Genomic DNA, 23,529 nt, shown 5'->3' on the forward strand with positions numbered 1-23,529 from the left:
TTGGTAATACTTCGTTCAGTTGCATGTTGCTGGAGGAGCTTGTACCATTCCTTCAGGGAAACTATTTATTCAATCAATAGAAAAGAATCTCCTAACTCATTTTTATGAGGCCCTTTATCATCGTGATACCAAAGTCTGGCTGAGACACAACAAAAAAGAAGATTTTAGACCAATATCCCTGATGAACATCGTGCAAAATCCTCCAATAAAATACTGGCAAACCGGATTCAGCTTAACACATCAAAAGCTTATCCACCATGATCAAGTGGGCTTCATCCCTAGGATGCAAGGCTGGTTCAACATCCACAAAATCAATAAGCATAATCCAGCATATAAACAGAACTAAAGACAAGAAACCACATGATTATCTCCAATAGACGCAGAAATGGCTTTTGACAAATTCAACAGCCCTTCATGCTAAGCAGCTCGTAAATTCGGTCTTGATGGAGCATTACCTCAAATAATAAAATATTTATGACAAACCCACAGCCAATATCACCAATGAATGGGCAAAAACTCGAAAAATTCCTTTGAAAACTGGCACAAAACAAGGGATGCCCTCTCTCACCACTCCTATTCAACGCAGTGTTGGAAGTTCTGGCTAAGGGCAATCAGGCAAAGAGAAAGAAATCAAGAATTATTCAGTTAGGAAAAAGAAAGAATCAATTATACTGTTTGAATGACATGATTGTATATTTAGAAAACCCCCATTGTCTCAGCCAAAAGAATCTCCTTAGAAGCTGATAAAGCAACTTCATAAAGTCTCAAGGATACAAAATTAATGTGCAAAAAATCACAAGCATTCTTATACACTAGTATGTAGACAAACAAGAGGGGCCAGTCTTAAGATGAACTTCCATTCTGGTAGCTAAAAGAGAATCAAATACTAGGAGATCAACTTACAAGGTTGGGGACCTCTTCCAAGAGAGGAACTACAAACCACTGCTCGAGGAGTGAAATCAAAGAGGACACAAATAAATGGAAGAACATACCATGCTCATGGATAGGAAGAGAATCAATATCGTGAAAATGGCCATACTGCCCACGGTTATTTATAGATTCAATGCATGTATCCAAGCTACCAATGAGTTCTTCACAGGTGGAAGAACTGCTTTAAAGTTCATGGAACCAAAAAGAGCCTCCAAGACAATCCTAAGTCAAAGAACAAAGCTGGAGGCATCCATTACCTGACTTCAAACTATACTACAAGGCTACATTGACCAAAGCAGCATGGTGTACTGGTACCAAAACAGAGATCTAGACCAATGGAACAAGACAGAGTCCTCAGAGAAATAATGCACATCTACAGCCATCTGATCTTTGACAAACCTGAGAGAAACAAGAAAATGGGAAAGGATTCCTATTTAATAAATGGTGCTGGGGAAAATTGGCTAGCCATAGGTGAAAGCTGAAACTGGATCCTTTCCTTACTCCTTACCTGAAAATTAATTCAAGATGGATTAGAGACTTAAATGTTAGACCTAATACCATAAAAATCCTAAGAGGAAAACAGAGTGATTACCATTCAGGACATAAGAGCATGGGCAAAGACTTCAAAGTATCTAAAACACCAAAAGCAACAGCAACAAAAGCCAAAAATTGACAAATGGGATCTCATTAGGCAAAGGCTTCTGCACGGAAAAACTACCATCAGAGTGAACAAGGTAACCTACAGGAGATGGGAGAAAGAATTTTGCAATCTACTCATCTGACAAAGGGCTAATATCCAGAACCTACAAGGAACTCAGAAACAAATTTACAAGAAAAACACAAACAACCCCATCAAAAATTAGGCAAAATATATGAACAGACATTTCTCCAAAGAAGACTTCATACAGCCAACAGACACATGAAAAATGCTCATCATCACTGGCCATCAGAGAAATGCAAATCAAAACCACAATGAGATACCATCTCACACCAGTTAGAATGGCGGACATTAAAAAGTCAGGAAACAACAGGTGCTGGAGAGGATGTGCAGAAACAGGAACACTTTTACACTGTTGGTGGGATTGTAAACTAGTTCAACCATTATGGAAAACAGTATGGCGATTTCTCAGGAGGATCTAGAACTGGATGTACCATATGACCCAGCCATCCCATTACTGGGGATATACCCAAAGGATTATAAATCATGCTGCTATAAAGACACATGCATAACATTTTATTCTTGACACTATTCTAATAAGCGAAGACTTGGAATCAGCAAATGTCCATCAGTGACAGACTGGATTAAGAAAATGGCACATATACACCATGGAATACTATGCAGCCATAAAAAGGGATGAGTTTGTGTCACTTTGTAGGAGACATGGATGCAGCTGGAAACCATCATTCTCAGCAAACTATCACAAGAACAGAAACCAAACACACCGCATGTTCTCCACTCTTAGACTGAACAATGAATCACTTGGACTCAGGAAGGGGAGACATCACACACTGGGGCCTATCATGCGGAGGGGAGGGGAGAGATTGCATTGGGAGTTATACCTGATGTAAATGATGAGTTGGTGCTGACGAGTTGATGGCTGCAACACATAACATAGCACAAGTATACATATGTAACAAACCTGCACATTATGCACCTGTACCTAGAACTCAAATTACAGTAATATAAAAAATAGAAGAAAAGGTTCCAGCTTTGTGAGATGGGATGGCTCATCAAAAGTGGTTTGTCAATGGCGATCATATGAGACACTCCTTGGATATTTGCTTTTTCATTATTGGCCTCAATGAACTCTCCATATGTCCATTGGCAGAATGGAAAAAAACAGTGTTTCCAAACTTCTGCATCGCAAGAAATGTTTATATCTGTGAGATGACTGCACAAAGCATTTAGCACTTTCTCAGAAAGCTTCTTTCAACTTCTTATCTGAATATATTTTCTTTTTTACCATAATCCTCAATGCACTCCCAAATATCCCTTTGCAGATTCTACAATAAAACGGTGTTTCCAAACTGGTGAATGAAAATAAAGATTTAACTATGAGAGATGAATGAACACATCAAAAAACAGTTTCACAGATACTGTGCTTCTACTTTTTATCCTGGGATATTCACTTTTTCACCATTGGCCTCAATGAGCTCCCAAATGTGCATTCTCAGATTCTACAAAAACAGTGTTTCCAAACTGCTGAAGGAAAGAAAGTTTTAACTCTGTGAGATAAATGCACATATCACAAAGTGGATTCTCAGATAGCTTCCTTCTAGTTTTTAACCTGAGATATTCGCTTCTTCACCATTGGCCTCAATGAACTCCTAAATGTCTACTCACAGAATGGACAAAAACAGTGTTTCCAAACTGTTGAATCCAAAGAAAGGTTTAAATCTGTGAGATGAACACTAACATCATAAAGCAGTTTCTCAGAAAGCTTCTTTCTGGTTTTTATTTGAAGCTCTTTCCTTTTTCACCATAGACCTCAATGTGATCCCAAATATACCTTTGCACATTCCACAAAAACAGTGTTTCCAAATTAATGAAAGAAAAGAAATGTTTAAATATGCGAGATGAAAGCACACACCACAAAGCAGTTTCTCACAGAACTTCTTTCAAGTTTTTATCCAGAGATACTCAAATTTCCCCACTGGCCTCAATGAGTTCCCAAATGTCCATTTGCAGAGTGGACAAAAACAGTGTTTCCAAACTGCTGAATCCTAAGAAAGGTTAAACTCTGTGAGGTGAATGCACACATCACAAACCAGTTTCTCAGAAGGCTTCTTTTCAGTTCGTATCTGAAATTTTTCCATTTTCACCATAGACTTCAATATGCTACAAAATATCCCTTTGCTGATTCTATGAAAAAAGTGTTTCCAAACTGCTGAATAAAAAGAAAGGTTTAACATTGTGAGATGAATGCACACATTACAAAGTGATTTCACAGTACGCTTCTTCCTGGTTTTTATATGAAGATATTTCCTTTTTTGCCATAGGCCTCAAAGTGCTCCTAATATCCCTTCACAGATTCTACAAAAACAGTGTTTCCAAACTGCCGAATGAAAAGAAAGGTTTAACTCTGTGAGATGATTTCACACATAACAAAACGGTTTCTCAGATAGATTCCCTCTAGTTTTTATCCTGGGATATTCATTTTTTCGCCATTGACCTCAAATAGCTCCCAAATGTCCATTCGTAGAATGGACAAAAACAGTGTTTCCAAACTTCTGATTCCAAAGAAATATTTCACTCTGTGAGATGAATGCACACATCACAAAGCAGATTCTTTGAAAGTTTCTTTCTGGTTTTTATCTGATGATATTTTCTTTTTCACTGTAGACTTCACAATGTTCCCAAATATCCTTTTGCAGATTCTATAAAAACGGTGTTTCCAAACTACTGAATGAATAAAAAATGTTTAACTTTGGGAGATGAATGCAAACATCACAAAGAGGTTTCTCACAAAGATTCCTTCTCATTTTTATCCTGTTACATTTGTTTATTGCCATTGGCCTCAATGAGCTCCAAATGTACATTCACAGAATGAAAAAAAAACAGTGTTTCCAGACTAACGAATCCAAAGAGAAGTTTAACTCTGTGAGATGAATGCACACATCACAAAGCAGTTTCCCAGAAAGCTTTTTCCTAGTTTTTATATAAAGATATTTCCTTTTTCACCAAAGACTTCAATATGCTCTCAAATATCCCTTTGCAGATTCTACAAAACAGTGTTCCCTAACTGCTTAATTAAAAGGAAAGTTTAATTCTGTGAGATGAATGCACACACCACAAAGTAGTTTCTGTGACAGCTTCCTTCTACATTTTATCCTGGGATATTCACTTTTTTGCCATTGGCCTCAATTTGCACCCAAATGCCCCTACGCAGATTCTAAAAAACAATGTTTCCAAACTGATCAATGAAAAGAAAAGTTTAACTCTGTGAGATGAAATCACACATCACAGAGGAGTTTATCAGAAACCTTTCTAGTATTTATCTGAATTTATTTCCTTTTTCACCATAGGCTTCAATGTGCTCTGAAATATCCCTTTGCAGATTCTGGAAAAAACACTGTTTCCAAACAGCTGAATGAAAAAGAAAGATTTCACTCTGCAAGGTGAATGCTCACATCACGAACGGTTTCTCAGATAGCTTCCTTCAAGTTTTTATCCTGGAATATTCGCTTTTTCCCCTTTACCCTTAAAGAGCTCCCAAATGTCCATTCACAGAAAGGGCAAACCAGTGTTTCCAAACTGCTGAATACGAAGAAAGGTTTAACTCCATGAGATGAATGAACACATCCCAAAACAATTTCTCAGAAAGCTTCTTTCTAGTTATTATATTAAGATATTTCCTTTTTCACCATAGACCTCAATGCACTCCCAAATATCCCTTCTCAGTTCACACAAAAACAGTGTTTCCAAACTGCTGAATGAAAAGAAAGGTTTAACTCTACCAGATGATTACACACATCACAAAGTGGATTCTCAGATATATTCCTACTATGTTTTATCCTGGGATATTGCTTTTTTGCCTTTGGCCTCAAAGAGCTCCCAAATATTCATTCACAGAATGGACAAAAACAGTGTTTTCATACTACTGAATCCAAAGAAATGTTTTCCTCTGTGAGGTGAATGCCCATATCACAAAGCAGTTTCTTAGAAAGATTCTTTCTAGTTTTTATATGAATATATTTCCTTTTTCACCATAAGCCTCAATATGCCCCCAAATATCCCTTTGCAGATTCTAGAGTACACTGTTTCCAAACTGCAGAATGAAAAGAAAGGTTTAACTCTGTGAGATAAATGCACACATCACAAAGGTGTTCTCAGATAGCTTCCTTCTAGTTTTTATCCTGGGATAATTGCTTTTTCACTATTGGCATCAATGAGCTCCCAAATGTCCATTTGCAGAATGGAGAAAAACAGTGTTTCCAAACTGCTCATTGCAAAGAAAAGTTTAAATCTGTGAGATGAATATGCACATTACAAAGTTGTAGTTTTTCATAAAGATTCTGTCTGCTTTTTATCTGAACATATTTCCTTTTTCACCATAGTCCTAAATTCACTCCCAAATATTTCCTCACATATACTATGAAAACAGTGTTTCCAAATTGCTGAGTAAAAAGAAAAGTTTAACTCTGTAAGATGAATGTACACGTCAGAAAGCTGTTCCTCAGATAGCTTCCTTCTACTTTTTATACTGGGATATTTGCTTTTTAACAATTTACCTCAAAGAGCTCCCAAAAGTCCATTCTCAGATTCTACAAAGGAGTGTTTCCAAAATCCTGCATGAAAGAAAGGTTTACCTCTGTGAGATGAAAGTACACATCACAAAGCACTTTTGTAGAAAGCTTCTATCTAGTTTTTATCTGAAGACATTTTATTTTTCACCGTAGGCTTCAAGGTGCTCCCAATTATCCTTTTGCAGATTATATCAAAACAGTGTTTTCAATCTGCTGAGTGGAAATAAAGGTTTATTTCTGGGAGATGAATGTGCATATCACAAAGCAGTTTCTCAGATAGCTTCCTCTTAGTTTATATCCCGGGATATCGGCTTTTACATCGTTGACCTCAATGAGCTCCCAAATATCCATTCACAGAAAGAACAAAAACAGGGTTTCCAAAGTACTGAATCCAAAGAATGTTTTATCTCAGTGATATAAATGCCCACATTGCAAAGTGGTTTCTCAGAAAGCTTCTTTCTAGTTTTTATATGAAGTTATTTCCTTTTTCACTATAGGCATCAATGAGCTCCTAAATATCCCTTTGCAAATTTTACAAAAACAGTGCTTCCAAACTGCTGAATGAAAAGAAAGTTTTAACTCTGCAAGATGAATGCACACTTCACAAAGCGGTTTCTCAGATAGCTTCCTTCTAGTTGTTATCCTGGGATATTCATTTTTTTGCCATTGGCCTCAGTGAGTTCCCAAATATCCATTTGCAGAATGGAAAAACAAAGAGTGTTTCCAAACTGCTGAATCAAAAGAAAGCTTTAACTCTGTGAGTTGGATGTAAACATCACAAAGCAGTTTCTCAGAAAGTTTTTTCTACTTATTATCTGAAGATATTATCTTTTCCATCTCAGGACACAATGCCCTTTCAATGATCCCTTCGCATATTCTGCTAAAACAGTTTTCCCAAACTGCTAAATGAAATGAAAGTTTTAACTCTGTGAGATGAATGAACACACCACAAAGCAGTTTCTCACATGGCTTCCTCCTAGTTTTTATCCTGGGATATTGACTTTTTTGCCATTGCCCTCAATGAACTCCTAAATTCCCATTAGCAGAATGGCCAAAAAAAGTGTTTCCAAACTGCTGATCCCAAAGAAAGGTTTAACTCTGTGAGATGAATGCACATATCACAAAGCAATTTCTCAGAAAGCTTCTTTCTAGTTTTTATCTGAAGATATATTCTTTTTCACTTTAGGCCTCAATGTGCTCCCAAATATCCCTTCGCAGATTCTACAAAAACAATCTTTCCAAACTGCTGAATGAAAAGAAAGGTTTAACTCTGCATGTTGAATGCACACATCACAAAGCAGTTTCTCAGACAGTTTCCTTCTAGGTTTTATCCTGGAATATTTGCTCTTTTGCCATTAGACCCACTGAGCTCCCAAATGTCCATTCGTAGAATGTACAAAAACAGTGTTTCCAAACTGCTGAAATGAAAGAAAGGTTTAACTCTGTGAGATGAATGCACACACACATCACAAAGCAGTTTCTCAGAAAGCTTCTTTCTAGTTTTTATATGAAGATATTTCATTTTTCCTTATAGACCTCAATGCGCAACCAAATATCCTTTCTCAGATTCTACAAAACCAGTGTTTCAAAACTGCTGCATGAAAAGAAAGGTTTCACTCTGTGAGATGAATGCACACATCACACAGTGGTTTCTCAGCTATCTTCCTTCAAGTTTTTATCTTGTTATATAAGGTTTTTCACCTTTGTCCTCAACGAGCTCCCAAATATCCATTCACTTAATGGATAAAAACAGTGTTTCCAAACTGGTGACTCCAAGAAAAGTTTAACTCTGTAAGATGAATGTACGCATCACAAAGCGGTTTCTCAGAAACCTTCTTTCCAGTTTCTATATGAAGATACATCCTTTTTCACCATAGGCCTCAAAGCACTCCCAAATATCCCTTTGTAGATTCTACAAAAGCAATATTTTCAAACTGCTGAATAAAAAAAGGTTTATCTCTGTGAGATGAAAGCACACATCACAAATCAGTTTCTCAGACAGCTTAATTCTAGTTTTTATCCTGTGATATTCGTTTTTTCACCATTGGCCTCAATAAGCTCCCAATTCACCTTAGGCCTGAATACGCTCCCGAATACCCCTTCGTAGATTCTAAAAAAATGTGGTTTCCAACTTGCTGAATAAAAAGAAAGGTTTTACTCTGTGAGATTAATGCAGACATCAAAAAGCAGTTTCTCAGAACACTTCTTCCCAGGTTTTATCTGAAGATAATTTTTTTGCAGTAAGCCTCAATGCTCTCCCAAATAACCCTTCATAGATTCTACAAAAACAGTGTCTCCAAACTGCTGAATGAAAAGAAAGGTTTAACTCTGTGACATGAATGCACACATGAAATTGGTTTTTCAGGTAACTTCCTTCTATTTTTTTCTCCTGGGATATTCCCGTTTTTTGCCATTGGTCTCAATGAGCTCCCAAATGTCCATTTGCAAAATGGACAAAAACAGTGTTTCCAAACTGGTAAGTCAAAAGAAATGTTTAACTATGTGAGATGAATGCACGCATCACAAAGCAGTTTCTGAGAAAGCTTCTTTCTAGTTTTTATCTGAAGAAAATTTCTTTTCAACATAGTCCTCGATAAGCTCCCAAATATCCCTTCACAAATTCTACAAAAGCAGTGTCTCCTAACTGCTGAATGAAAAGAAAGGTTTAACTCTGCAAGATGAATGCACACATCACAAAGCTGTTTCTCAAACAGTTTCATTCTAGTTTTTGTCCTGGGATATTCACTTTTTGCCTTTGGCCTCAATGAGCAAATGGACAAAAACAGAGTTTTCAAACTGCTGATTCAAAAGAAATGTTTAACTCTTTGAGATGAATGCACACATCACAAAGCAGTTTCTCAGAAACCTTTCTGTTTTTATCTGAATATATTTTATTTTTCATCATAGTCATCAATGTGCTCCCTATATCCCTTTGCATGTTCTTCAAAACTGTTTAATAAAAATTAAGTTTTACCTATGTGAGTTGAATGTACACATCACAAAGAAGTTTCTCAGAAAGCTTCATTCTTGTTTTTATCAGAGGATATTTTCTTTTTCACCACAGGCTTCTCTGCACTCCCAAATGCCCATTCAAATAAGATACAGAAACAGAGTTTCCAAACTGCTGAATCAAAAGAAAGGTTTCACTTTGCAAAATGAATGCATACATCAAAAAGCAGAGTCTCAGATAGCTTACTTCTAGTTTTTATCCTGGGATAATCACTTTTTCACCTTTGGCTTTAAGGAGCCCCCAAACGTCCATTTGCAAAATGGACAAATACTGAGTTTCCAAACTGCTATATCAAAAGAAAAATTTAACTCACAATGCACTCACAAATATCACTTCACTGACTCCACAAAAAGTGTTTCCAAACTAACCTGTCTTTTCATTCAGCAATTTGGAAATACTGTGTTTTTAGAATCAGCGAAGTAATATTTAGGAATGCTCTGAATTCTGTGTTGAAAAAGAAAATATCTTCTCATAAAAACTAGAAAGAAGCTTTCTGAGAAATTGCTTTGTGATGTTTGCCTTCAACTCACTTAGTTAATCCTTTCTTTTCATTTGGCAGTTTGGAAGCTGTGTCTTTGTAGAATCTGTGAAGGGATATTTGGGAGCGCATGGACACTATGGGCAAAAAAGTAAATATCCTAGGATAAACACTAGACGGAAGCTACCTGAGAAACCACTTTCTGATGTGTGCAATCATCTCACAGAGCTAAAACTTTCTTTTCAATCAGCAGCTAAGAAACTCACTTTTTGTAGAATCTGTGAAGGGATATTTGGGAGCACATTGAGATCTGTCATAAAAAAAACAAAATAACTTAAGATATGAACTAGAAAGAAATTTTCTGAGAAACAGATTTTTGACATTTGCATTCACTTCATGTAGTTAAACCTTTCTTTTCATTCAGCAGTTTGGAAACACTGTTTTTGAAGAATCTGCAAAGTGATATTTGGGAGTGCATTCTGGCCTATGACAAAAAAGAAAGTATCTTAAGATAAAGTAGAAAGAAGCTTTCTGAGAAATTGCTTTGTGATATGTGCATTCATCTCACACATATAAACCTTCCTTTGTATCCAGGAGTTTGAAAACCCTGTTTTTGTCCATTCTGTGAATGGACATTTGGGAGTTTATTGAGGCCGATGGTAAAAAAGTGATGATCCCATGTAAAAAGTAGAAGGAAACTATCTGTAAAACCACTTTGTGATGTGTGCATTCATGCAACAGAGTTAAAACTTTCTTTGGAGGAACTTCGGAAACACTGTTTTTTAATCCATTCTGTGAATGGACATTTTGGAGCTCATTGAGGCCAATGGTGAAAAAATGAATATCCTTGGATAAAATCTAGAAGGAAGCTATCTGAACAACTCTTTTTGTGGTGTGTGCATTCATCTCCCAGAGTTAAACAAGTCTTTTCATTCAGTAGGTTGGAAACACTCTTTTTGTAGAATCTGAGAAGGGATATTTGGGAGCACATTGAAGCCTATGGTGAAAAAGGAAATATCTTCATATATAAACCATAAAGAAGCTTTCTGGGAAATGCTTTCTGATATGTGCATTCATTTCACAGAGTTAAACATGTCTTTGGAGTCAGCAGTTTGGAAACACCGTTTTTGTCCATTCTGCGAATGGACATTTGGGAGCTCATTGAGGCAAATGGTCTAAAAGGGAATCTCCCAGGATAAAAACTAGAAGGAAGTTATCTGAGACACTGCTTTGTGATGTGTACATTCATCTTGCAGAGTTCAACCTTTCTTTTCTTTCAGCAGTTTGAAAACTCTCTTTTTTCAAAATCTGCAAAGGAATACTTGGGAGCACATTGAGGAATAGGGTGAAAAAGGAAATATATTCAGATAAAAACTGGAAAAAAGCTTCTGGAGAAACTGCTTTATGATATGTACATTCATCTTGCATAGTTAAAACTTTCTTTTCATTCAGCAGTTTGGAAACTGTGCTTTGGTAGAATCTGTGAAAGAATATTTGAAAGTGCATTGAGTCCTATGGTGAAAAAGGAAATATCTTCAGATAAAAAGTACAAAGTAGCTTTCTGAGAAACTGCTTTGTGATGTGTGCATTCGTCTCACACACTTAAACCTTGTTTTTGATTCAGCAGTTTGGAAACACTGTTTTTGTAGAATCTGCAAAGGGATATTTGGGAGCACATTGAGGTCTATGGTGTAAAATGTACTATCTTCAGATAAAAACTAGAAAGAAGCTTTCTGAGAAACTACTTTGTGAGGTGAGCATTTATCTCATTGATTTAAAACTTTCTTTTAATTCAGCAGTTTGCAAAAAACACTTTTTTTGGTCCATTCTTCAAATGCACATTTGGGACTTCATTGAGATCAACAGCAGAAAGGCGAATATCCCAGGATAAAAACCAGAAGATAGCTATCTGAGAAACCAATTTGTGATGAGTGCATTCATCTCACATAGTGAAGACTTTCTTTTCATTCAGCAGTTTGGAAACACTGTTATTGTAGACCCTGCAAAGGAATATTTGGGAGCACATTTAAGACTATGGTGAAAAATTAAATATCTTCAGATAAAAACTTCTTAGAAAGAAGTTTTCTGAGAAACTGCTTTGTGATGTGTGCATTCATCTCACAGAAGTAAACTTTTCTTTTGATTCAGCAGTTTGGAAACACTGTTTTTGTCCATTCTGCGAATGGACATTTGGGAACTCACTGAGGCCAATAGAATAAAAGCAAATATCCCAGGATAAAAACAAGAAGGAAGCTATCTGTGAGACCTCTTTGTGATGTGTGCATTCATCTGGCAGAGTTAAATCTTTCTTTAATTTTAGCTGTTTGTAAACACTGTTTTTGTAGAATCTGCGAAGGGATATTTGGGGGCACATTGAGGCCTATGGTGAAAAACGAAATGTCCTCAGATTAAAAGAAGAAAGAAGTTTTCTGAGAAACTGCTTTGTGAAATATGCAATCATCTCACAGAGTGTAACCTTTCTTTGGATTAGGCAGTCGGAAACACTGTTTTTCTCCATTCTGTGAATGGATATTTGCAAGCTCATTGAGGCCAACATTAAAAAAGTGAATATTCCAGGATAAAACCAGAAGGAAGCTATATGAGAAACCTTTTTGTGGTGTGTGCATTTATCTTGCAGAGTTAAACCTCTCTTTGCATTCAGTAGCTAAGCTAGGAAACACTGTTTTTTTCCATTCTGCTAATGGACATTAGGGAACCGTTTGAGCCCAATGTCAAAATATTCCATGATAAAAACCAGAAGGAAATTAGCTGAGAAATCGTTTTGTGATGTGTGCATGTATTTCATAGAGTTAAACCTTTCTTTTCATTCAGCAGTTTGGAAACACTGTTTTTGTAGAATCTGCAAAGGGATATTTGGGAGCACACTGAGGCCTATGGTGAAAAGGAAGTATGTTCAGATTAAAACGGGAAAGAATCTTTCTGAGAACTTGCTTTGTGATATGTGCATTTATCTCACAGAGTTAAATCTTTCTTTGGATTCAACAGTTTGAAAGCATTGTTTTGTTCATTCATTTGGGAATACTGTTTTGGTATAATCTGAGAGGAAATATTTGAAAGTGCATTGAGTCCTATGGTGAAATAGAAAATATCTTCAGATAAAAAGTATAAAGAAACTTTCTGAGAAGTTGATTTTTGCTGTTTGCATTTATCACAGAGTTAAACCTTTCTATCAATTCCATAGTTTGGAAACACTGTTTTTTTTCATTCACAAAATGGACATTTGGGAACTTATTGAAGACAATGACAAAAAAGCAAACATGCCAGGATAGCATCCAGAAAGAAGGTATCTGATAAACCACTTTGTGACGTGTGCATTCATCTTGCAGTGTTACAACTTTCACATTGAGTGCTATGGTGAAAAAGGAAATATTATCATATAAAAACTAGAAAGAAGCTTTCTGAGAAACTGCTTTGTGATGTGTGCATTCATCTCACTGAGTTAAACCTACCTTTCGATTCAGCAGTTTTGAAACACTGTTTTTTTCCGTTTTTGTGATGTATTAATTCACCTCGAGAGTTAAACCTTTCTTTTCATTCAGCAATTTGGAAATGCTGTTTTGGTAGAATCTGCATGGAGATATTTGAAAGCACATTGAGTTATGGTTAAATAGAAAATATCTTCAGATAAAACATAGATAGAAGTTTATTGAGAAACAGCTTTGTGACATTCATGTCACAGAGATAAATCTTTCTTTTGATCAGTAGTTTCAAAACACCGTTTTTGTCCCCTCTGCGAATGGACATTTATGAGCTCATTGAAGCCAATAGCAAAAAAGCGAATATGAAAGGATAACAACTAGCAGGAAGTTATCTGAGCAACCACTTTGTGATGTGTGCATTTATCTTGCAGAGTTAAACCTTTCTTTTCATTCAGCAGTTTGGAAACACTGTTATCCTGGAATACATGAAGGGACATTTAGAAAGCACATTGAGAACTATGGTGAAAAAAGACATATCTTCAGATAAAAACTAGATAGAAACTTTCTGAGAAATTGCTTTGTGACGTGTGCATTCATCTCACTGAATTGAAACTTTCTTTGCTCTCAGCAGTTTGTAAACACTGTTTTTGTTCATTCTGCAAATGGACATTTGGTAACTCATTGAGACCTGGGGAAAAAGTGAATATCCCAGAATAAAAACTAGAAGGAAGATATCCAAGAAACTGATTTTTGATGTGTGCATTCATCTCCAGGAATTAAACCTTTCTTTTCATTCAGCAGTTGGAAACATTGTTATTGTAGAATCTGAAAATGTACATTTGGCAGCTCATTGAGGTCAATGGTGAAGAAGCCAATATTCCAGGATAAAATGTGGAAGGAAGCTATCTGAGAAATGGCTTTTTGATGTAGGCTTTAATCTCACAAAGTTAAACTTTTCTTTTCACTCAACGGTTTGGAAACACTGATTTTGTAGAATCTGTGAAGGGATAATTTAGAGTGCATTGAGGCCTATGGTGAAAAAGAAATTATCTTCAGATAAAATTAGAAAGAAACCTTCCTAAAACCTGCTTTGTGATGTGTGCATTCATCTCACTGAGTTAGACCTTTCTTTGGATTCACAAGTTTAGAAACATTGTTTTTGTTCATTCTGCAAATGGACATTCTGCAAATGGACACAAGTAGTGTTTCCAAACTGCTGAATTGAAGAAGTGTTTAATTCTGTGAGGTGAATGCAAACTTTACAAAGTGGTTTCTCAGAAAGCTTCTTCCTAGTTTTTGTATGAAGATATTTTCTTTTTCACCAAATGCCTCAATGTGCTCCCAACTATCACTTTGAAGATTATACGAAAACCGTGTTTCCAAACTGCTGAATGAAAAGACAGTTAAAATTCTTTGAGATGAATGCACACATCATAAAGTGGTTTCTCAGATAGCTTCCTTCTAGTTTGTATCCTGTGATATTTGCTTTTTCGTTAATGGCCTCAAAGAGCTCACAAATGTCCATTCACAGAATGGACTAAAACAGTATATAAAAACTACTGAATCCAAAGAAACGTTTAACTCTCTGAGATGAATTCACACATCACAAAGCAATTTCTCAGAAAGCTTCCTTTTAGTTTTTATATGAACATATTTCCTTTTTCACCATAGACCTCTATGTGCTCCCAATGATCCCTTTACAGAGTCCAGAAAAACAGTTTTTGCAAACTACTGAATGAAAAGAAAGGTTTAACTCTGTGAAATTAATGCACACATCACAATGTGATGTCTCCAATAGCTTCCTTCTAGTTTTCATACAGAGTCATTCACTTTTTCGCCATTGGCCTCAAAGAGCTCCTAAATGTTTTTTTGCAGTATGGAAAACAACAGTGTTTCCAACCTGCTGAATCCAAAGGAAGGTTTACCTCTGTGAAATGAATGTATACATCAGGAATGGGTTTCTCAGAAAGCTTCTTTCTAGTTTTTATGTTGAGATTTTTCACCTTTGGCCTCAATGCTCTCCCAAATATCCCTTTGCAGATTCTACAGAAACAGTGTTTGCAAACTGCTGAATGAAAAGAAAGTTTTAACTCTGCAAGATGAACGCACACATCACAAAGCAGTTTCTCAGAAAACTTCCTTCTAATTTATATTCTGGGATATGGACCTTTTTACCATTGACCTCAAAGAGCTCTCAAATGTGCATTCACAGAATAGACAAAAATAGTGTTACAAAACGGCTAAATCCAAAGAAAGGTTTAACTCTGTGAGATGAATGACATGTAACAAAGCAGTTTCTCAGAAAGCTTCCTTCTAGTTTTTATCTGAAAATATTTCCTTTTTCACCATACACTGCAATGCGATCCTAAATATCCCTTTGCAGATTCTACAAAAACAGTGTTTCCAAACTGCTGAATGAAAAGAAGATTTAAATCTAAGAGATGAATTCACACATCACAAAGCAGTTTCTCAGATAGCTTCCTTCTAGTTTTATCCTGGGGTATTCACTTTTTCACCTTTGGCCTCAATGAGCTCCTAAATGTCCATTTGCAGAACGGACAAAACAGTGTTTCCAAACTGCTGAATCTAAAGAAAAGTTTAATTATGTGAGATGAATGCACACATCACAGAGCAGTTTCTTAGATAACTTCCTTCTAGATTTTATCCTGGGATATTCACTTTTTCTCCTTTGACCTCAAAGAGTTCCCAAATATCCATTCTCAGATTCTACAAAAACAGTGTTTCCAAACTGCTTAATGAAAGGAAATGTTTAACTCTATGAGATGAATGCACACATCACAAAGCAGTTTCTCAAGAGCTTCTTCCTAGTTTTATCTGAAGATATTTCCTTTGGCTCGACTCCCAAATGTCCATTTACAAAATGGACAAAAACAGCGTTTCTAAACTTTTGAATCTAAAGAAAGTTTTAACTCTTTGAGACAAATGCCCACATCACAAAGCAGTTTATCAGAAAGCTTGTTTCTGGTTTTTATCTGTGGATATTTCTTTTTTCACTATAGGTCTCTATGTGCTACCAAATATCCCTTTGCAGATTCTCCAAAAACAGTGTTTCTAAATTGCTGAAAGGAAAGAAAGGTTCAACTCTGAGATGAATGCACCATCACAAAATGGTTTCTCAGGTATCTTCCTTCTAGTTTTTAGCCTGGGATATTCGCTTTTTTGCCGTTGACCTTAATGAGTTCCTAAATGTCCATTCACAGAATGGAAGAAAACAGTGTTTCCAAACTACTGAATCAAAGGAAAGTTTTAACTTTGTGAGATGAATGCACACATCACCAAGCAGTTTCTCAAGAAACTTCTTCCTACTATTTTTCTGAAAATATTTTCGTTTTGTCCCTCGGCTGTAAGTGGTCCCAAATATCCTTTCACACATTCTATGAAAGCAGTGTTTCCAAATTGCTGAATGAAAGGAAATGTTTAACTCTGCGAGATGAATGCACACATTACAAAGTAGTTTCTCATATAGCTTTCTTCTACTTTTATCCTGGGATATTCACATTTTCACCTTTGGCCATAATGAGTTCCAAATGTTCATTCTCAGATTCCACAAAAATAGTGTTTCCGAACAGCTGAATTAAAGGAAATGTTTACCTCTGTTAAGTTAATGTACACATCACAAAGCAGTTTCTCAGACAGTTTCTTTCTAGTTTTTATCTGAAGATATTTCCTTTTTCGCTATAGACCTCAATTTGTTCTTAAGTATCCCTTTGCAGATGTTAAAAAACACCGTACTTCCAAACTGCTGAATGAAAAGAAAGGTTTAAGTCTGGGAGATGAATGCACACATCACAAAGCATTTTCTCAGATAGGTTTCTTTTACTTATTATACTGGGATGTTCACTTTTTTTGCCATAGGCCTCAATGAGCTCCCAAATGTTCATTCACTGAAGGATCACTACAGTGTTTCCAAACTGCTGAATCCAAAGAAAGGTTAAACTCAGTGAGATGAATGCACACATCACAAAATAGTTTCTCAGATAGCTTCCTTGTACTTTTTATCCTGGGATATTCACTTTTTTTGCCATTGGCCTCAAGCAACTCCCAAAAGTCCATTCTCAGATCCTACAAAAGTAGAGTTTCAAAACTGCAAAATGAAATATGAGATTTAACTCTGTGAGTTGAATGGGAACATCACAAAGCAGTTTCTGAGAAAGCTTCTATCTAGTTTTAATCTGAAGATATTTCCTTTTTCACCACAGGCCTCAATGCACTCCCAAATATCCCTTACAGATTTTGCAGAAACAATGTTTCCAAACTACTGAATGAAAAGAACGTTTTAACTCTGTTAGATGAATGCACACATCACAAAACGTTTTCTCAGATAGCTTTCATGGACTTGATATACTGGGATATTTGCCTTTTTTTGCCATTGGCCTCAATGAGCTCCCAAATGTACATTTGCAGAATGGACAAAAACACTTTTTCCAAACTGCTGAATTGAAAGAAACATTCAACTCTATGAGATGAAAGCACACATCACAAAGCAGTTTCTCAGTTTCTCAGAAAGCTTGTTTCTATGTTTTATCAGAAGATATTTTCTTTTTCAACTTTGTCCTCATTTCACTCCCAAATATCCTTTTGCAGATTCTACAAAAACATTGTTTCCAAACTCCTGAATGAATACAAAAGTTTAACTCTGTGAGATGAATGCAAACATCACAAAGCAGATTCTCAGATAGATTCCTTCTTTTTATCCTGGGATATTCGCTTTTTCACCATTGGCCTCAATGAGCCCCCAAATGTCCATTCATAGAATGGACAAGCAAAGTGTTTCCAAACTGCCGAATCCAAAGAAAGGTTTAACTCTGTGAGATGAATGCACACCTCACAAAGCAGGTTATCAAAAAGCTTCTTTCTAGCTTTTATCTGAATGTATTTCCCTTTTCACCATAGGCCTCAATGCACTCCCAAATATCCCTTCACAGATATTACAAAAACAGTGTTTCAAACTGCTGAATGAAAAGAAAAGTATACATCTGCGAGAGGAATACACACATAACAAAACCATTTCTCAGACTGCTTCCTTGCAGTTTTTATCCAGGAATATTAGTTTTTTCACCATTGGCCTCAATGAGCTCCAAAATATCCTTCACAGAATGGACAAAAATAGTGATTCCAAACTGCTGAATCCAAAGAAAGTTTTCAGGTTTGACTCTGTGAGATGAAGGCACACATCAGAAAGAAGTTTCTCAGAAAGTTTATTTCTACTTTTTATCTGAAGATATTTCCTCTTTTACCATTGGCCTCAAATCATTCACAAATATTTGTTCACAGATTCTACAAAAACCGTGTTTCCAAACTGCTGAATGAAAAGTAAAGTTTAACTCTGTGAGATGAATGCACACAACGCAGATTCTCAGATAGCTTCCTTCTACCTTTTAAACTGAGATATATGCTTTTTCGCCATTGGCCTCAATGAGCTCCCAAATGTCCATTCTCAGATTCTAAAAATACTGTTTCCAAACTGCTGAATGAAAAGAAAGGTTGACCTCGGTGAGACAAATGTAGACATCAGAAAGCAGTTTCTCCAAAAGCGTCTTTCTAGTTTTTATCTGAAGATATTTCCTTTTTCACTATAGGCCTCAAATAGTCCCAAATATTCCTGTGCAGATTCTACAAAAAGAGTGTTTCCAAACTGCTGAATGTAAAGAAAGGAAAGGTTTAACTCTGAGAGGTGAATACACACATCACAATATGGTTTCTCAGATGGCTTCCTTCTAGTTTTTATCCTGGGATATTCACTTTTTCATCATTGGCCTCAATTGACTCCCAAAGGTCCATTCAAAAAATGGACAAATTAAGTTTTTCCAAACTGCTGAATCCAAAGAAATGTTTAACTATGTGAGATGAATGCACACATCAGAAATAGTTTCTCAAAAAGCTTCTTTTTAGTTTTTATTTGAAGATATTTCTTTTTCACCTTAGGCCTCAAGGCACTAGCAAATATTTTTTATGAAAACAGCATTTCCAAACTGATGAATAAAAAGAAAAGTTCAACTCTGAGATGAATGCACATATCACAAACTGGTTTCTCAGATAGCTTCTTTCTAGTATTTATCCTGAGATATACTATTTTTTGCCATTGATCTCAATGAGCTCCCAAATGTCCATTCACAGAATGGACAAAAACAGTGTTTCCAAAATCCTGAATACACAGACAGGTTTTCCTCTGTGACAAGAACACCCACATCACAAAGCAGTTTCTCAGAAACCTTCTTTCTAGTTTTGTCTGAAGTTAATTCCGTTTTAACCATAGGCCTCAATGTGCTCCCAAATATCCCTTCACAAATTCTTCAAAAACAGTGCTTCCATACTGCTGAATGAAAGGAAAGTTTTAACACTGTACGATGAATGCACACATCACAGAGTAGTTTGTCAGATGGCTTCCTTCTCCTTTTTTCTTGGGACATTCACTTTTTCACCATTGGCGTCAATGTGCTCCCAAATGTCCATTCACAGTTCTACAAAAGTAGTGTTTCCAAACTGCTAAATGAAAAGAATGGTTTCATCTGCAAGATGAATGCGCACATCAAAAAGTGTTTTTTCAGATAGCTTCTACTTTTTATCCTGGGACATTCACTTTTTCACCGTTGGCCTCAATGAGCTCCTAAATATCCATTCACAGAATGGACAAAAACTGTTTCCAATCCGTTGAATCCAAAGAAATGTTTAGCTCTGTGAGATGTATACCCACATCACAAAGCAGTTTCTCAGAAAGCTTCTTTCTAGTTTTTATCCGAAGATATATCCTTTTTCACCACAGTCCTCAATGTGTTCCAAAATATCCCTTCATGCATTCTACAAAAACAGGGTTCCCAAACTGCTGAATGAAAAGAAAAGTTTTACTCCATGAGAGGAATGCACACATCACAAAGTGGTTTCTCAGAAAGCTTCCTACTAGTTTTTAACCTGGGATATTCACTTTTCTGTTATTGGCCTCAATAAGTTCCCAAATGTCCATTCTCAGAATCTACAAAAACAGTGCTCCCAAGTGCTGAATGCAAAGTAAGATTTAACTTTATAAGATGAATGCACACTTCACAAAGCAGTTTCTCAGAAAGTTTCTTTCCAGTTTTCATCTGAAGATATATCCTTTCTCACCATAGGCCTCAATGTGCTCTCAAATATTCCTTCGCAGATTCCATGAAAACAGTCATCCAAATTGCCGAATAAAAAGAAATATTTAACTCTGTGATATGAGTGCACACATCACAAAGCCCTTTCTCAGATAGCTTCCTTCTGGTTTCTATCCTGGGATATTTTCTTCTTCGACATTGGCACCAATGAGCTCCCAAATGTCCAATTACAGAATGAAGAAAGAAAGTGTTTCCAAACTGCTGAATGCAAAGAAAGGTTTAAATCAGTGAGAGTAATACTCACATCACAAAGCAGTTTTTTAGAAAGCGCCTCTTTAGTTTTTATCTTAAGATATTTCCTTCTTCACAATAGGCCTCAATTTGCTCCCAAGAATCCCTTCATGGATTCTACAAACAGTGGCTCCAAACTGCTGAAAGAAAAGAAAGTTTTAACTCTTGATGATGATTGCACACATCACAAAGCTGTTTCTCAGATAGCTTCCTTCTAGTTTTTATGCTGGGGTATTCGTTGTTTCACAATTGGCCTCAATGAATTCCCAATTGTCCATTCTCTGATTCTACAAAAACGGTAGGTATTTCCAAACTGCTGAATCCAAAGAATGGTTTACATCTGTGAGATGAATGCACACATCACAAAGTCGTTTCTCAGATAGCTTCCTTCCACTTTTTATCCTGGGATATTTGCTTTTTCACCATTGTCCTCAATGAGCTCCTAAATGTCCATTTTCAGAGTGAACAAAAACAGTGTTTCCAAACTGCTGAACCCAAGAAAGATTTAGCTCTGTGAGTTGAATGCAAACATCACAAAGTAGTTTCTCAGAGAGCTTCTTTCTAGTTCTTATCTGAAGATATATTGTTTTTCACAATAGGACTCAATGCACTCCCCAATATTGCTGTGTAGATTCTTCAAAAATGGAATATTCCTTCCCAGATTCTATGAAAACAGTGCTTCCCAGCTACTGAATGAAAAGACAGGTTTAACTCTGCGAGATGAATGCACACATCTCAAAGTGGTTTCCCAGAAAGCTTCCTTCTAGTTTTTATCCTGGGATATTCGCTTTTTCGTCATAGGCCTCAATGAGCTGCCAAATGTCCATTAACAGAATGGGCAAAAACGGTGTATCCAAACTGCTGAATCCAAAGAAAAGTTTAAATCTGTGAGATAAATAATTACCTCACAAAGCTGTTTTTCAGAATGCTTCTTTCTAGTTTTTATCTGAATATATATCCTTTTTCACCATAGGCCTCAATTGACTCCCTAATATCCCTTCACAGTTTCTACGAAACCAGTGTTTCCAAACTCCTGAATGCAAAGAAAGGTTTATCTCTGGGAGATGAATGCACACATCACAAAGTGGTTTCTCAGGAAGCTTCCTTCTAGTTTTTATCCTGGGATATTCACTTTTTCACCATTGGTCTCAAGGAACTCCCAAATGGCCTTTCCCGGAATGGAAATAAAGTGTTTCCAAACTGTTGAATGCAAAGGAAAGTTTAACTCAGTGAGATGAATGCACACATCACAAAGCAATTTCTCAAAAAGCATCTTTCTAGTGTGTATCTGATTATTTTCTTTTTCACCATAGATGTCAAAGTACTCCCAAATATCCCTTTGCAGATTCTACAAAAACAATTTTTCCAAACTGCTGAATGAAAAGAAAATTTTAACTCTGCTAGGTGTATGCACACATCACAATGTGGTTTCTCAGATAACTTCCCTCTACTTTTATCATGGAATATTTGCTTTTTCCCCATTGGTCTCAATGAGCTTCCATATGACCATACTCAGATTCTACAAAAACAGTGTTTCCAAGCTGCTGAATGAAAAGAAAGGTTTAATTCAGTGAGACAAATGCACTCATCACAAAACAGTTTCTGAGATTACTTCCTTGTAGTTTTCATCCTTGGATATTTACTTTTTGGCCATTGGCCTCAATGAGCTTCCAAATGTCCACTGACAAAAAGGGCAAAAACTGTTTCCAAACTGCTGAATCCAAATAAATGTTTATCTCTGTGAGATGAATGTGCACAGCAAAAAGCACTTTCTCAGAAAGCTTCTTTCTACTTCTTATCTGAACATATTTTCTCTTCCACCATAGAAAACAATGCACTACAAATAGCCCTTCACTGTTTCTACAATAAAACAGCGTTTCTGAACTGCTGAATGAAAATAAATATTTAACTCCGTGAGGTGAATGAACACATTACAAAGCAGTTTCACAGATAGCATCCTTCTACTTTTTATCCTGGGATATTTGCTTTTTCACCACTGGACTCAATGAGCTCCCAAATGTCCATTCGCAGAATGGACAAAGACAGTGTTTCCAAACTGCTGAATCCAAATAAATATTTAACTCTGTGAGGTGAATGCACACATCACAAAGCAGTTACTCAGAAAGAGCTTCTTTCTAGTTTTTATCTGAAGATATTTTCTTTTTCACCATAAGGTCAATGCACCCCCAAAAATACCTTCACAGATTCTACAAAAACAGTGTTTCCAAGTTGCTGAATCAAAAGAAAAGTTTAACTGCGTGAGATGAGTGCACACATCACATAGCGGTTTCTCAGATAGCTTCCTTCTAGTTTTTCCTGGGATGTTCATTTTTTCACACTTGGCTTCAAAGTGCTCCCAAATATCCATTCTCAGAATGGAGAAAAACAGTGTTTACACACTGCTGAATCCAAAGAAAGGTTTAAATCTGTGAGATTAATACCCACATCACAAGGCAGTTACTCAGAAATCTTATTTCTAGTTTTTATCTGAAGATATTTCCTTTTTCAGCATAGGCCTCAATTCTCTCCCTAATATCCCTTCGCAGATTATACAAAACCAGTGATTCCAAACTGCTGAATGAAAAGAAAAGTTTAACTCTGAGAGATGAACGCAAACATCACCAACTGGTTTGTAAGATAGTTTCCTTCATTTTTTATCCTGGGATATTTGCTTTTTTGCCATTGGCCTCAATGACCTCCCCCATGTCCATTCACAGAATGGACAAAAAGCAGTGTAGCCAAACTGCTGAATCCAAAGAAATATTTAAGAAATGTCCATTTGCAGATTCTACAAAAACAATTGTTCCAAACTGCTAAATCAAAAGAAAGATTTACCTCTGTGAGATGAAATACACATCAGAAAGCAGTTTCTCAGAAGGCTTCCTTCTAGTTTTAATCTGAAGATGTTTCCTTTTTCATCATTGGCCTCAATTTGCTCCAAAATATCCCTTCACAGACCCTATAAAAACAGTTTGTTTCCAAACTGCTGAATGAAAAGAAAGGCTTAACTCAGCAACATGTATGCACATATCACAA

Source organism: Papio anubis, unplaced genomic scaffold, assembly GCF_008728515.1.
Source record: "Papio anubis isolate 15944 unplaced genomic scaffold, Panubis1.0 scaffold49, whole genome shotgun sequence".
Lineage (NCBI taxonomy): Eukaryota > Metazoa > Chordata > Mammalia > Primates > Cercopithecidae > Papio > Papio anubis.